We start from the raw sequence: 12368 nt of genomic DNA on the forward strand, positions 1-12368 counted from the left end.
ATTTTTTAACCTTACACAACAACTTGATGAAACCTGAGATAGTGATTCAAGCAAAAATACAATGACTAAATCAAACAGACCATGAATTGGACAGAGAACTAAATTGTTATTTGCTTTAAGAGAGCCTAGTACTCTCTTCCACCTCCCTGGACAGACACACTAATACTGCACTACTACTCTTCTTTCTCTCCCCCCCCCCCCCCCCCAACCACAGTGCAAAAAAAAATCTACTTTGGAATTTTGAATCAGAATCACATTCCTTTCCCCAGTTGTGTATCTTTCGACAATTGAAATCTACATTATACAAGTTGTTTGTACCAGACAGGTATTGCTTCACAACAGGACAGATATCTAGCCAGTACTAATCAAGCTTACTCTTCCATCCTGCTGACTCCATTACATCTGTGTACACAAGGAGCTCAGCAAACTTCCTCTCCCTGTATGGAGCCTGCTCATCTGCATTTTGTAATCACTTTGGTCAATATACGTTTGTAAGTGGCAAGTTTTCAGTATTCGAGCCAAAATGAAGAGATTCTACTGTACATCAGTCCTGCACTGGCCGTAATATTAAATGATGTGAACTTAAACAATTTAGGAATTGAGATTCCATTACAGCTTCCACATACACTGTACTTACTTGCTGATGGACACGAATAAATGTGAGAGAGTGAAAGCGAAATGACTGGGGGGGGGGGGGGGGGGGGGGGGGGAGTGCAGGAGAGGGTGTCCCCCTTTCATATGATGGTAGGGAGCTTTTTCATTTTGGGATTTTGCAGTAATTGTGCAATTTGCTGCATAGGCCTACAAATGTACCTGTGTAGCTGTAATGCAATTTTACTAGCATAATTCTAATCTGTTTGTGATGTGGAAGATGGTTCTGAAAGACACCACTTGGAGCTTTTTCCTCCAAATTTTCTTCAAGGGTAAATTAGTGTTTATTAATTTTGGAGAATTCATACACTGACATGACTCAGTAGATGATACAATTTGTAGAGAACTCTTGATTATCACTTTTATAGACAAATAGCAAATAGCTGTACGTTGCAAGAAGCAACCATGTACAATATGTAGGTATCCTCTACCCAACCTATGGGAGGCGTGAGAAAATACTTGCTGGGCGGGTGAGTGTGAGGTGGGTCACTGGGGCGCGAGACTTGGTTCATTGTACATGTAAATTGTAATGACTTGAATGAAGTGAATGTACAGGAAGTCATGAAGAGTAAAACAAAACACCAAATTTATAGGAACAGTTTCATCACAAAATGAGTTAATTTCCATTCACGTTAATTCAAGATATTTGCTATCAACAAGCTGCTAAAAAACAATGAAAATACAGCTGTAATAAGAAGTATGATATTTTCAATTATAACTTTGGTGAAAAAAAGTGACAAGCACTGCATTAGACCCAACCTCTAATACATAAAACAGAGTCTGAAAAGAGACTACAATACTGTCTACTGAGCACACTTTGTGCAACCTTCAAAAGCATACAATATCATTTACACAGAGTATTGAATGGAGGGCCAGTGTTTAGTTGCCTGTCATTCACATTCAAACAATGGGCTCATTCAGTATAACACATTGTATAATAGGGGGTATGGAAATACAATCAATACTTGTGTCTTAAAAAACAAAAGACACAGCTAACTAACTTTATACCTATCCTACAGTATATGACACACAGACACTACTTTGTTACTCTACAATGCTATTGTACCCTTTGAATACAGGCTTATTAATTATCCAAGCACTCTGAATTCATCGATGACAATGCAAATTTTGTGAAATGATATCATACACTGAACCTGGGGCACACATGCACGAAATACATTTATGATTTGTTGATTATTCACAGTATGAGTCATACGCAGTACAATGAACAGAATGTGCAAATGATTGTATCACACTCAGTAATGTACAAAGTATAACGGTAAAATTTTGTTTGTTCAATGCGAAGCCAATACTGCAAGTATGAGGATTGATAGACCTGTGTTTGGCAAATTTTTTGTGGGTTATTCACTAACAGAGATGATATACGGAGTATTGACATGATATATCTCAAAAGGATGACTACGTTTGTACAGTGTACTTGATAGTACAGGGCCCTGTTTTATGAAGAGTTAAAATTGATTATACAGTTGATTTCAATTGTAAGTCTATAGCAGCCTGTGTGGTATGGAAATCTAAAATCGATTTTATCTTTTGATAAAACGGGGCCCTGATACTGTATTTTGGTATCATGCATTGATACTTTTCATGGAGGGGGGGGGGGGGGGGGGGCAGGTGGCCAATGTTTTAAAAGTGAAATATAGTTACACACTGAAACTGGCAAGTACCAAAACAGTTTTGGGTGTGGGTGTGTTTTGGTTTGGGTTTTTTTTTCCAACTGGGCCAGAGAATGACAAACTTTTTTTCTTCTGGAAGGCAGGGAGAAGTAGGAATCTCAATATGAATACGGAAATTTCTTCTGGAAGACAGGGAGAAGTGGGAATCTCAATATGAGTACTGAAATTAGAAACAATCTGAAAAAAAAGGAAACATGCAGAAATGGAAGGGAGTGACAGAAAACATGTGTCTCAAAGCTTTCAGCATGGATGCTAGACAGGACATAGTGTAGACACAGTGTCAAGACAGGAGATGAACTGTATACAGGTGTGCCTGTGTTATTCTGCAAACATACACTGTACACTGTGTGTCTATAATATGTAAAAGTTATGTACGATACATGATATGTGAACAAGTCTTTAGGTTGGCCCTTTGATAAAAGAGAGATCAAAGGGCTGGTTCTTGTACCTCTACCAACAAGATTGGGAGAATACTGCTAAAATGTAGACGGAAGTACAAATGCAATGTATTTTGTGCCTGGGTTACCCATTCCTAAGCCACTGCTGTCGGGGTGTGAATCTGGTAATGATATGGTGCGCTTGGTCAACCCTGCATGACTGTCTGGTGTGAAATAATGGACATTGTGTGATGTTATGTGGGACCAAATTGTGTGTGAATGGCAGAGACTGTATTGGAGCAGATTGCGAATCGCTTTGGAAGAAAGAAGAATAAAAAAGGGAGAGGGAACAGAGCCCATGCAGTTTAATTTCACACACCACTGAGTTCACCTGCCTACCTCAAATTATTACCCTTTCCCTTATTTGGGTGATTGAGCAAGAGAGAGCCAAACTGAAATAATCAAAGCAATTACCCGACTTTAAAAAATTGTGGTCTACAAACTTTTGACATTGATATACCCCTTCTTTACATGTTCTGACTGGCACACGCACTACATAACTGTGATAATAATGTTTGTAGAGCTATCAGTGTGGTTACCGTTAATCACTCACTTATATTGTAACAAGAGTGTTATTGGAGCAAATCTGATGGACGATCATGTTCTGCCATTGTTATGCTTGGTATTTGCTGGCACACAACACACACACACACACACACACATATAATACAAGATGTTAACTATGTGTGTAAAATGTACATCTCAAAACTAAACAGCTTGCAATTCTGGTCTAAGTTGACTTCAATAGAGTAAACATTTTTTTCAAAGATAATCAAAAGTTACAGATGTTATGGTCTATCAAAGTCGGACATACCTTATGTTATACAAAGGTATACAGTACATTTACATGGATTTTGTATAATGCGTTTGCACACTACAGAGATGTATAAATTTTTGTATTCTGAATATTTCTGCTAGCGAGCATGATATTTCACTACAATGTAATTGGGACTTACACCTGTACACAAAATGTTGTTTGAAAAGCCTCTCCTCATGCAAACCTCTCTTTCTCAAATTGGGACTTGTACAGTGTATTAAGACAATTTTGACTTTGCAGTCGAGAACTGTGTACATAGAGAAATTTATAAAGAAGTACACAAATTTGACACATTCACTTTCCAAAAGAAAACTTGTAAATAGCAATTCTCCACTTTTGAGGCAACATCTTGGCCCATACAATCCATAAAACAGTATGTACAGGTAGCAATTTTGTATGTGAGTTATTAATTTTACAACTACCAATCCACTCATGAAATTCCCATATCAAAATATATAAAAATACCACAAAATATACCAAGTACACAGTTTATGTGTCTGCCTCAAACCACCAAAATCACAAATCAGATGATGTCATGTGATGTTGTCTTCACACATGAATTCCTCTATCCTATGCTCAAACCTTCACTGAATTGCCTTTTCAGGCTGTGTGGAATGTACAATGTACATGTACTCAAAAAATTATCCTTAGCATCAAATTAGCATAAAGTTGTAACAACTTGGCAATTTGGGCTTCATTTAAAGAGGGGTTGTAGTTCCTTTACTAGCAACAATGAAATAATGATACATTTTTAAGTACACACATGAAAAAATGTCATTAGTTCTGAAGTGATGACACTTGATATCAGTTCTATTTATAAATGGCATAGGTCTACAAATCTTCACTGTGACTGATAAGTGATACGTTTGTTACGTACTCGAGTATATGTACACATTCAGATGAGAAACTTCAACATTAATTTATGCCTACTTTTATATTCATTACAAATGTATGAAACTTGATGTTCTACACTTATTTAAATACCATTTGTTTTATCTATATATCCAAATTGTAGACAGAAAGATCAGTCTGTCTGGAGGAGTCTTTTATTTTGTTGACGTTATTGCTCTCCTCCTCTAGGAGGGGTTCCATGAAGCCAGATGCAGTCTCCGCGGAACATATCCCTGACGCCCAGATACAGACCATTCTTTCGGTCAATCCGAATTGTTGTTTACAAAGCAAATTGTCCAAGGTTCAACCTCTCGTGCCAAAATTCGACCACACGCAAAAGCTATATGTTTTACCCGTAGCAGGCGGTCCAATTTTGATGGCATTATGGTCGAATTATGGGAAGTTTGCTTTAATTTGATAAAGTGATTTTCAACAAATCCTTGCATCTTTGCAAATCTTTTTAATTCTAATGTCCAGCAGCACAAATGTAGGAAAGCTAGGCAAATTGTACCAACTACAACCTTGAACCTTGAAGAAGTAATCCCTGTTGCAGGCATGCAGCTTTTCGTGGGAAGCATACATCGTATGCCTGATTCGCTGTGCACATCAAGTACAGAACCAAGCAAAGTAGCTACAATGGCTGAATGGCTGAGATACCCAAAAACAAAGAAAAACAAAGCAATTCTAGTGCACAGTGCAGTGGGTCAACACATTTGCCATTGGTTGCTGTGGGTGCTGCATGCTGCATGCTGTGCATCGTTTACTTTAGGATATGAATCTCAGTCATTTCAAAACCAATTTTCGTCAAATAAACTTTGATTTCCTCTCAGAATTACATACTTTTTCAAATTTCATAAGAAGATTCTTGGAAACCTGAAGCCCCATCCTCACCAAAACCAGAGACTCCAACTCTCCCGTTTTCGACGGGAGATCTCCCGCCGAAAACCCATTTTTGCAAAATCTCCCGTTCTCCCGCTCGAGATTTAATTTCTCCCGCCCTGGCTCTTTGTCTCCCGTTGGAAAGGATTTCTTACTTATTTCTAGACTATCGTACTGTTGAAAAAAATAAACCTTAGATAGCACCAGAGTCCATCGGGGAGAGCATCTACAAGTACAACCCTAGGAACTTCGCGCTTCGCACACATCAAGTTGGAGTCTCCCGTTTGCTAGGGGTTTCAGGCGGGAGAATCTCCAGATCAGAAGGTGCTTTGGGTTGGAGTCTCTGCAAAACTATAATTTATGACATGTTCTAATACCATCCCTTTGCCAGCGGATTAATTGCAGGATTCGCGCATCGAGCGAGAGGCCAGGCCAGCTCAGAGGGTGCGGGTTCTCCACAGCAGCGAGAAGCGCTCCCGGCGGCGTTTTTTTTAAAGACGGCACAGATTGGGGCATGGCGCGTGTTAAACCTATGGGAAAAACGTTGGGTTAGGGTTTTTGGTTATGGTTATGGTTAGGGTTAGGGTTAGAGTTGGGGTTAGGGTTAGGGTTAGGGTTAGGGTTAGGGTTTGATGGTTAGGGTTAGGATTAGGATTAGGGTTAGGTTTAGGGATAGGGTCCCCGATAGATTTTTAGTTTCCCCAATCTGTGCCGTCTAAAAAAAACACGCCTCCCGGCGGCAGCTCGAGCAGCTAGCACCTAGCAGCTGCCTCGCGATCGAGCTGCTAGACTATCGTCATGCTTACATACATTCTCGAACGTCACGTAATCTTAGAACGACAGTACACCTACAAAAGTAAAACTTACAAGACTGGCTGGGTGAAGAATCGATGTATGTAATATCCTCGACACGAACAAGTCAGGTTATACGGTTAAACCACTTGAAATAGCAAGAAATCACTCTTTAGAGTCAGTTTCTGGGCGCAGTCGTCAACACAGTCCAGCGAGATAGCGTCTGTCGCCGTGAAAACAATTACTGATTTCGCTGCTCCCGAGCAGAATTTTCGGATGAGTATAATAATTAATACGTGCGCTGCCCTGTCACAGAAAGTAAGCAGAGCATCCATGTATGTTCACAGGATTTAGGAGGGCGGAGGTTGCTATTTTTATTGGAAATGGTTATTTTTTTTTTTCAATTCTTTTTCATTTCAAGACTTTTCAAAGTTACTTTCGTCATGGTCACGGTCACATGCATTAATTCAAATCAAGCAAATGGAAAATTGAAAAAAAAATTGTTAAAGTTATATATTGGACTTTCTGAAATTTCACATGATTTCACACAGCGCAGCAGCGATCGACATCGACTGCCGAATTTATGGCGTACTGCCATCAGAGGAAACGTTTTTGATATTCCCATCCCCCAAAAGAAGAATTTTTATATGAAGACTTATTTTTCAGTGAATTAAGCATCTACCCTAGGCTAACCTATAATCATTCCCTTTACAGCACAGTGATTTGATGAGCAGAGTATTACAGTTCCCAGCGCTTCTGTATCGCTTTGATCGTGAATACCAAAAAAAAAAAAGAAAGAAAAAAGAGAAGACTATGCTTGATTGAAAATTTTGTTATATAAAAGCATATTTCAAATGCATGGTATGAGGCGCACAAACATTGTTCACTAGCTTGCTTCATCATATTTTGTATATCGATGTGATTGTGACCATGCGTCGATCGTTGTTAGCCTTTCACCTTTGGGAGCAGTGATTTTATAAATGTTCAACATATCACATGCTTGTTGTGTAGGTCTGTTGTATCACAAAATATTATACCTAATTATGTTGATAGTTTTTCGTATAGTTTGAAAAATGTCAGGTTAATGTATTATGTTGTTTTGTTGTGATATTCAATGTACAAAGAATTTCCAGGGTCAAGTGGACAACAGGACCGGCGGAGCGTTTTCAAAAGTGGGGTGGGGGGGGGGGGGGGCACTTCCGGGTTTCATGAGCTAACAAGCAAAAAACAAAACAAAACAAAACCAAGAACAAAAACAAAATAGATCCTCAGCTCATCTCTCCGACCCCTTCCACTTCCGGGTTTCTCAGCTGACAAGCAAAAAAAAAAAAAAAAATAATAATAATAAAAATAAATAAATAATAATAAATAAATAAATAAAAATATGTCCTCAGCTCATCTTTCTCCTTTCACTTCTTCAATATCTCTACATATCTCTCTTAAGTGCCACTCACCTTACGTACTGTGCATAGTTTGCTATAAGTGCTGGTGTATTTTTCTAGCCTAATAGCTCTTAATTCTATTTTCTTTCTCTTTCTTATACGTTTTATTCCAGTCGCTCAGGTTTCCCACCTCCCTGGGTTTATTGAGGAGGCTGGAGTTCAAACTCTTTTGGGAATAAAAATTTGCAGCCGATAAAATCGACTAGACTGCGTTGAGTGTCACAAGGGCCTTCTTGAGTGTCTCCACTCCTTCATGTAGTAGCCGGAGCACCAAGCACTTGTCGCCAATCGATTTGTAATCACAAACGTCATTATTACACTGACCGCTTGGGCTTCGCTCAAGGACAATAGACGGGCAAAAGTGTGAAACGAAGCGTCTAAAAACACGCACAGCCCACTTTAGAGGTAATCATTATTGTGGGGCGATTGGAGGATGGCCGAAGCTCTGCAGCGCAGCCATGCATTCAGCATAGTATTTTCGCTGCTCCCCCTGTATAACTACGCTGCTATTGACTGGAAAAATGCCAATTCACTCGAGTGCTACTTAAAAAAAAAAAAGTGAATATCGCCTGTAAAAATAAACTATTATATAAAGTGAGTCATTAAAAAACAAAGTCACATAAAACGTGAATCACAAACCATTCAGCATTATAACAATTAAGTATATGAATGCTTTAATATCAATTTTTTACACGTCGGATTGTGAGAAAGATATTCATAGGATGTGAATTCAACCATAAATAAGTAGGCCTTTAATACAGAGGTTTACTGAGTCCCCTAACCAACTTTTTTGTAAACCTTTTTTTCTCAAAAGCATTACAGTTTGAGCGGGAAGGCGCCTGATGTAATAAGATGGACCATTAAGTTTTGCAAGGAGTTAAAGGGATTATATAGTTTTTGGCTAAGATGGAAATTCAGGTTCTAACTTTGTAAGAGATAATATTAGAAACTTGAAAGAAAATGAAATACAAAAGAGCATACCACCTTTATTGTCAGAGGAATTAAAAGCTTATTTGACAAAAATCGGTTTTGATATGACTGAGATATATGAAGAGTTTGTTTGCAGAAACCGATAAGTCCATTTTTGAAGATTTTGAAGTACGGCCTCTGTCATTAAGTACAAAATAATACCTTTTAAATGATATATTGGTCACTACATATAAAGGTATATTTTTTTAAGTTATGGTCAAAAGAAGCAAAATTTTTCTTATTATTCTCTTTATTTTTCTTGACCTTTAAACGCAAATATCTCCATTTGGCAAATATGGACTTATCAGTTTTTGCAAACAAACTCTTCATATCCAGAAACAAAGACATCCTAATAAAAGGTGACTCACATATCTTCCAGTCAGGCCACTTGGTTTTAATATGTTTTGGGTATTACACCCATTTCCAAACCGATTTCATCAAGCAAACTGTTAATTTATGTTAGAATTGTATGCTCTGTACAGTATTTCATAATCAGTTGTTCCTAATTATCTTGCAGAAAGTTAAAACCTGACACTCTCATCTCAGCCAAGTTCTGGGAGAGTAAATTGCAGAGAGTTTATACAATCTATGACTTTCATGCTCACAATAAAATTCAATGGAACCATGGAGCTCTTGTGGCTCCATGATGGAACTAAAGTCACATTGGAAAATCAAACTTGTGCATGCTGCTGTAACTATATTTAGTTTAAAGTGGCACTTGGTGTGATAACTATTGTTCTGAACAGTTAATGTGCAAGCATAAACACGATGGGCAATGGAGTTAATGGCATTTTGTTTTGTTAATTGCTTTGTTTGTTTTTGCTTTTGTTTTGTTTTGTTTTGTTGTTTTGTTTTGTGTTTTTTGCAATAGCACCAAGTGTAGGTGCTCCTAACATTATTAATCTTGACAGAGATGATGCAGAGTAAACTCAGAATGGAAAGCATGGAAAGATCTCACAATATTGCTGCCCTATATACCAGTCTCTTCTTTTTCCTGCCCCCCCCCCCCCCCCCCCCCCCCCCCCCCCACATGCTTGCTCTATGGAAAACGTGGATAGGGGAAAATGATGTGTCCTGTGAAAGATTTTAAAAAAAAAGACTGCACTATACATACACAAGAAACAAGCAGGGCTTACTCATGTTGTTAGTTGTTGTTTATTCATATGGACAATTTTCACATGCAGAATTATAAATCTGTCAATTTATAACCCATTCATAATGAAAATAAGTACATGTAGTTGCAGACTGACATTGCCACTTCATCTTAAACAGTATTGAACAAAGACTACTACATAGATATAGTACTTGTTGCACCGCTTCATTTTGTTGCTGTTGTTGTTGTTGGGCTATTGATTTCTTTGCATGTAGCCTCACTTCCAGACTATGTGATTGCTTATAACAGATTGTAGCAATCTTGCTTTACATTGTCATGACAGCAGAAAAGAAGTTCGCAATATAACCATGACACTCTCCTCCACATTCAAATCTCATCCCAGCTCATTATATCTATCACAAAATAATGACTTTCATTTCAAAATTTTGGACTTTCAAAGCTAGTGAATGTGCTGGAGAAATACATGTATTATGACAAGTTTAAGACACCGTTTGGTATAAAGGCTCAAACAGGTCACACACAAAAACTTCAAACCCTATATAAATAAGACCTTATGGAACAGTTTTGCAGTCTCCCTCGAGTGGAAGTATCTCGGATATCTGAAAATCACTATACCAGAACAAAGGAATATATTCCCAACTTATATTACAAAGAGGTCTAAATGCATTGTTTGGTGCATATTCTTGTTTTTAAAGCACTCTCAATCGACGAGGACACCAAATGCTGGGACAACTTAAAAAAGACAGATGACTGCATTGACAGCAACAGAATGTGTGAATGTACTCACAAACATGAATTTCCTTCATTTAAAATACATCAGGGACTACAACCATCAAACAATGATGGAATGTGAGTTCAAAGTCATGTAGTATTCATCTGGGCCCCGTTTCATTAAAGATGTTAGAATAGCAACTCTTGCTTGAATGGCAACTTCCAATAGCAACAGCCAATCAGGAAGCTGGATTCTTGTTGTTACCATGACAATTGACATTCCAGCAAGTGTTGTTATCATATCAACTTTTTATGAAATGGGTCCCTGGTCTTCACATTTACAATGCATCATAAGAGGATGTAAATACTAACATGTACCATTTAAACACAAATACTGTAATTACTGGGTAAACTTCAGAAAGTTTTAAAATAACAAAACAGCCATTATTATTCAAAACTATGACAGTCTGTGGACAATGTCAAACAAATCTTTACAAGACTGTTGGAACATACATCTCTCTTCTTGTTAAAATCCATTTAACAGGCACAGAAATTATCATCCATAGAAACATTGGATAGATCACCCATCCACCACCCTTTGTAGACTCCAGTAGCCAGTATTTTCAATGCAAGGCAAGATTCAATCACAAAAATAAAGTTACCGCAAATTCCAACCGGCCAATTAACTATTATAGTCAGTATATTTTTTCCCCTGAGGACCTCATGATTACTGTACGAGCTGAAATTTTCGCGGTGGTTTTATTTTCGCGAATTTCGTGAATCGCCTTTGAACCGCGAAAATAACAACACGCAAAAATAACAACGCACGAATAACTAAGTTCAGTCAGACCCTCGCAACCGCGAAATTAACAACATGCCAAAATGTCCTCCAAGTAGCAATTTGCGAAAATATCTGTACGCGAAAATTTCAGCTCATACAGTATTTTTCTTTTAAACTCTATGTATATCACATGATTTGCATTTTAATGAATATTCATACTTGGAGTCAATCAAAGTTTGCAAGCATTTAGTTTTTGCTGAATTGGGCAATGTAAAGAAAAATCTTCCTGGCTGAAAGGAACAGCCTTTGTTGTAAACAGAAACTTGAAGTTTCAGAATGCAAATGTAGCCAATTTACTGACCCCAGATAAATTTGACCTTTATTTTCAAGCCTAGTTATATATCTAATCAGCTAGTAGCTGCCTTGTCAACTTTACAAAGATATAATTTCCATATGCACACAAAGGACAGATACCATTTTTTGTTAGCCTATGGAGTGGGAAAAGGCACAATTCATTCAAAATTCAGAAAATTCAGAAATAATTTCCACGCTCTTGGTTCAGGGGGCATTTCATCAAGCAGTGAATGTTTGCAAATGTAGCAGATTTTTAGCCAGGATTTGTAAATAGTTGTGATAAAGTTTGTAAACAGTTGCAATCAAATTCACAAACAGTTTTCACTGTCGCAAATGGCTTTTCCTTGTTGTAAAAACTGACAAAGAAACTTTTAACATGTTCAAAATTTCTTAGCAACAAGAAAAACTGTTTGCAAATGTGATTGCAACTGTTTACAAACTTGATTACAACTGTTTACAAACCTTGACAAAACATGAAATTCACTACTTTCACATAACGTTCATTGCTTAGTGAGATACCCCCTTTACGTAAATATGCACTCTTTCTTCCCATAGAGTCATTAATCTGAACTAGCTCTGTGCCTACAGGAACAGGCATGAGAAATATGCATCATATGTTTTGACATTGATAATGCAGAGCACAAAATGTCTCACTTTCATCTCTGATGTAATACCTTAGAATGCAATTAGTGAAAGTTACATATATAGATGTACAATTAGCACGATACTGCAATCTGAACTTGTTCAAAACAAAATCATTGACTGAATATGAATTATGTAAATCAGATAGAAAAATATTTATGAAAGAGGTCACACGTTATAGTCACATCATCGAT

Source organism: Diadema antillarum, unplaced genomic scaffold (assembly GCF_040938485.1).
Source record: "Diadema antillarum isolate AM-2024a unplaced genomic scaffold, OU_Dant_1.0 seq00000523_RagTag, whole genome shotgun sequence".
Lineage (NCBI taxonomy): Eukaryota > Metazoa > Echinodermata > Echinoidea > Diadematoida > Diadematidae > Diadema > Diadema antillarum.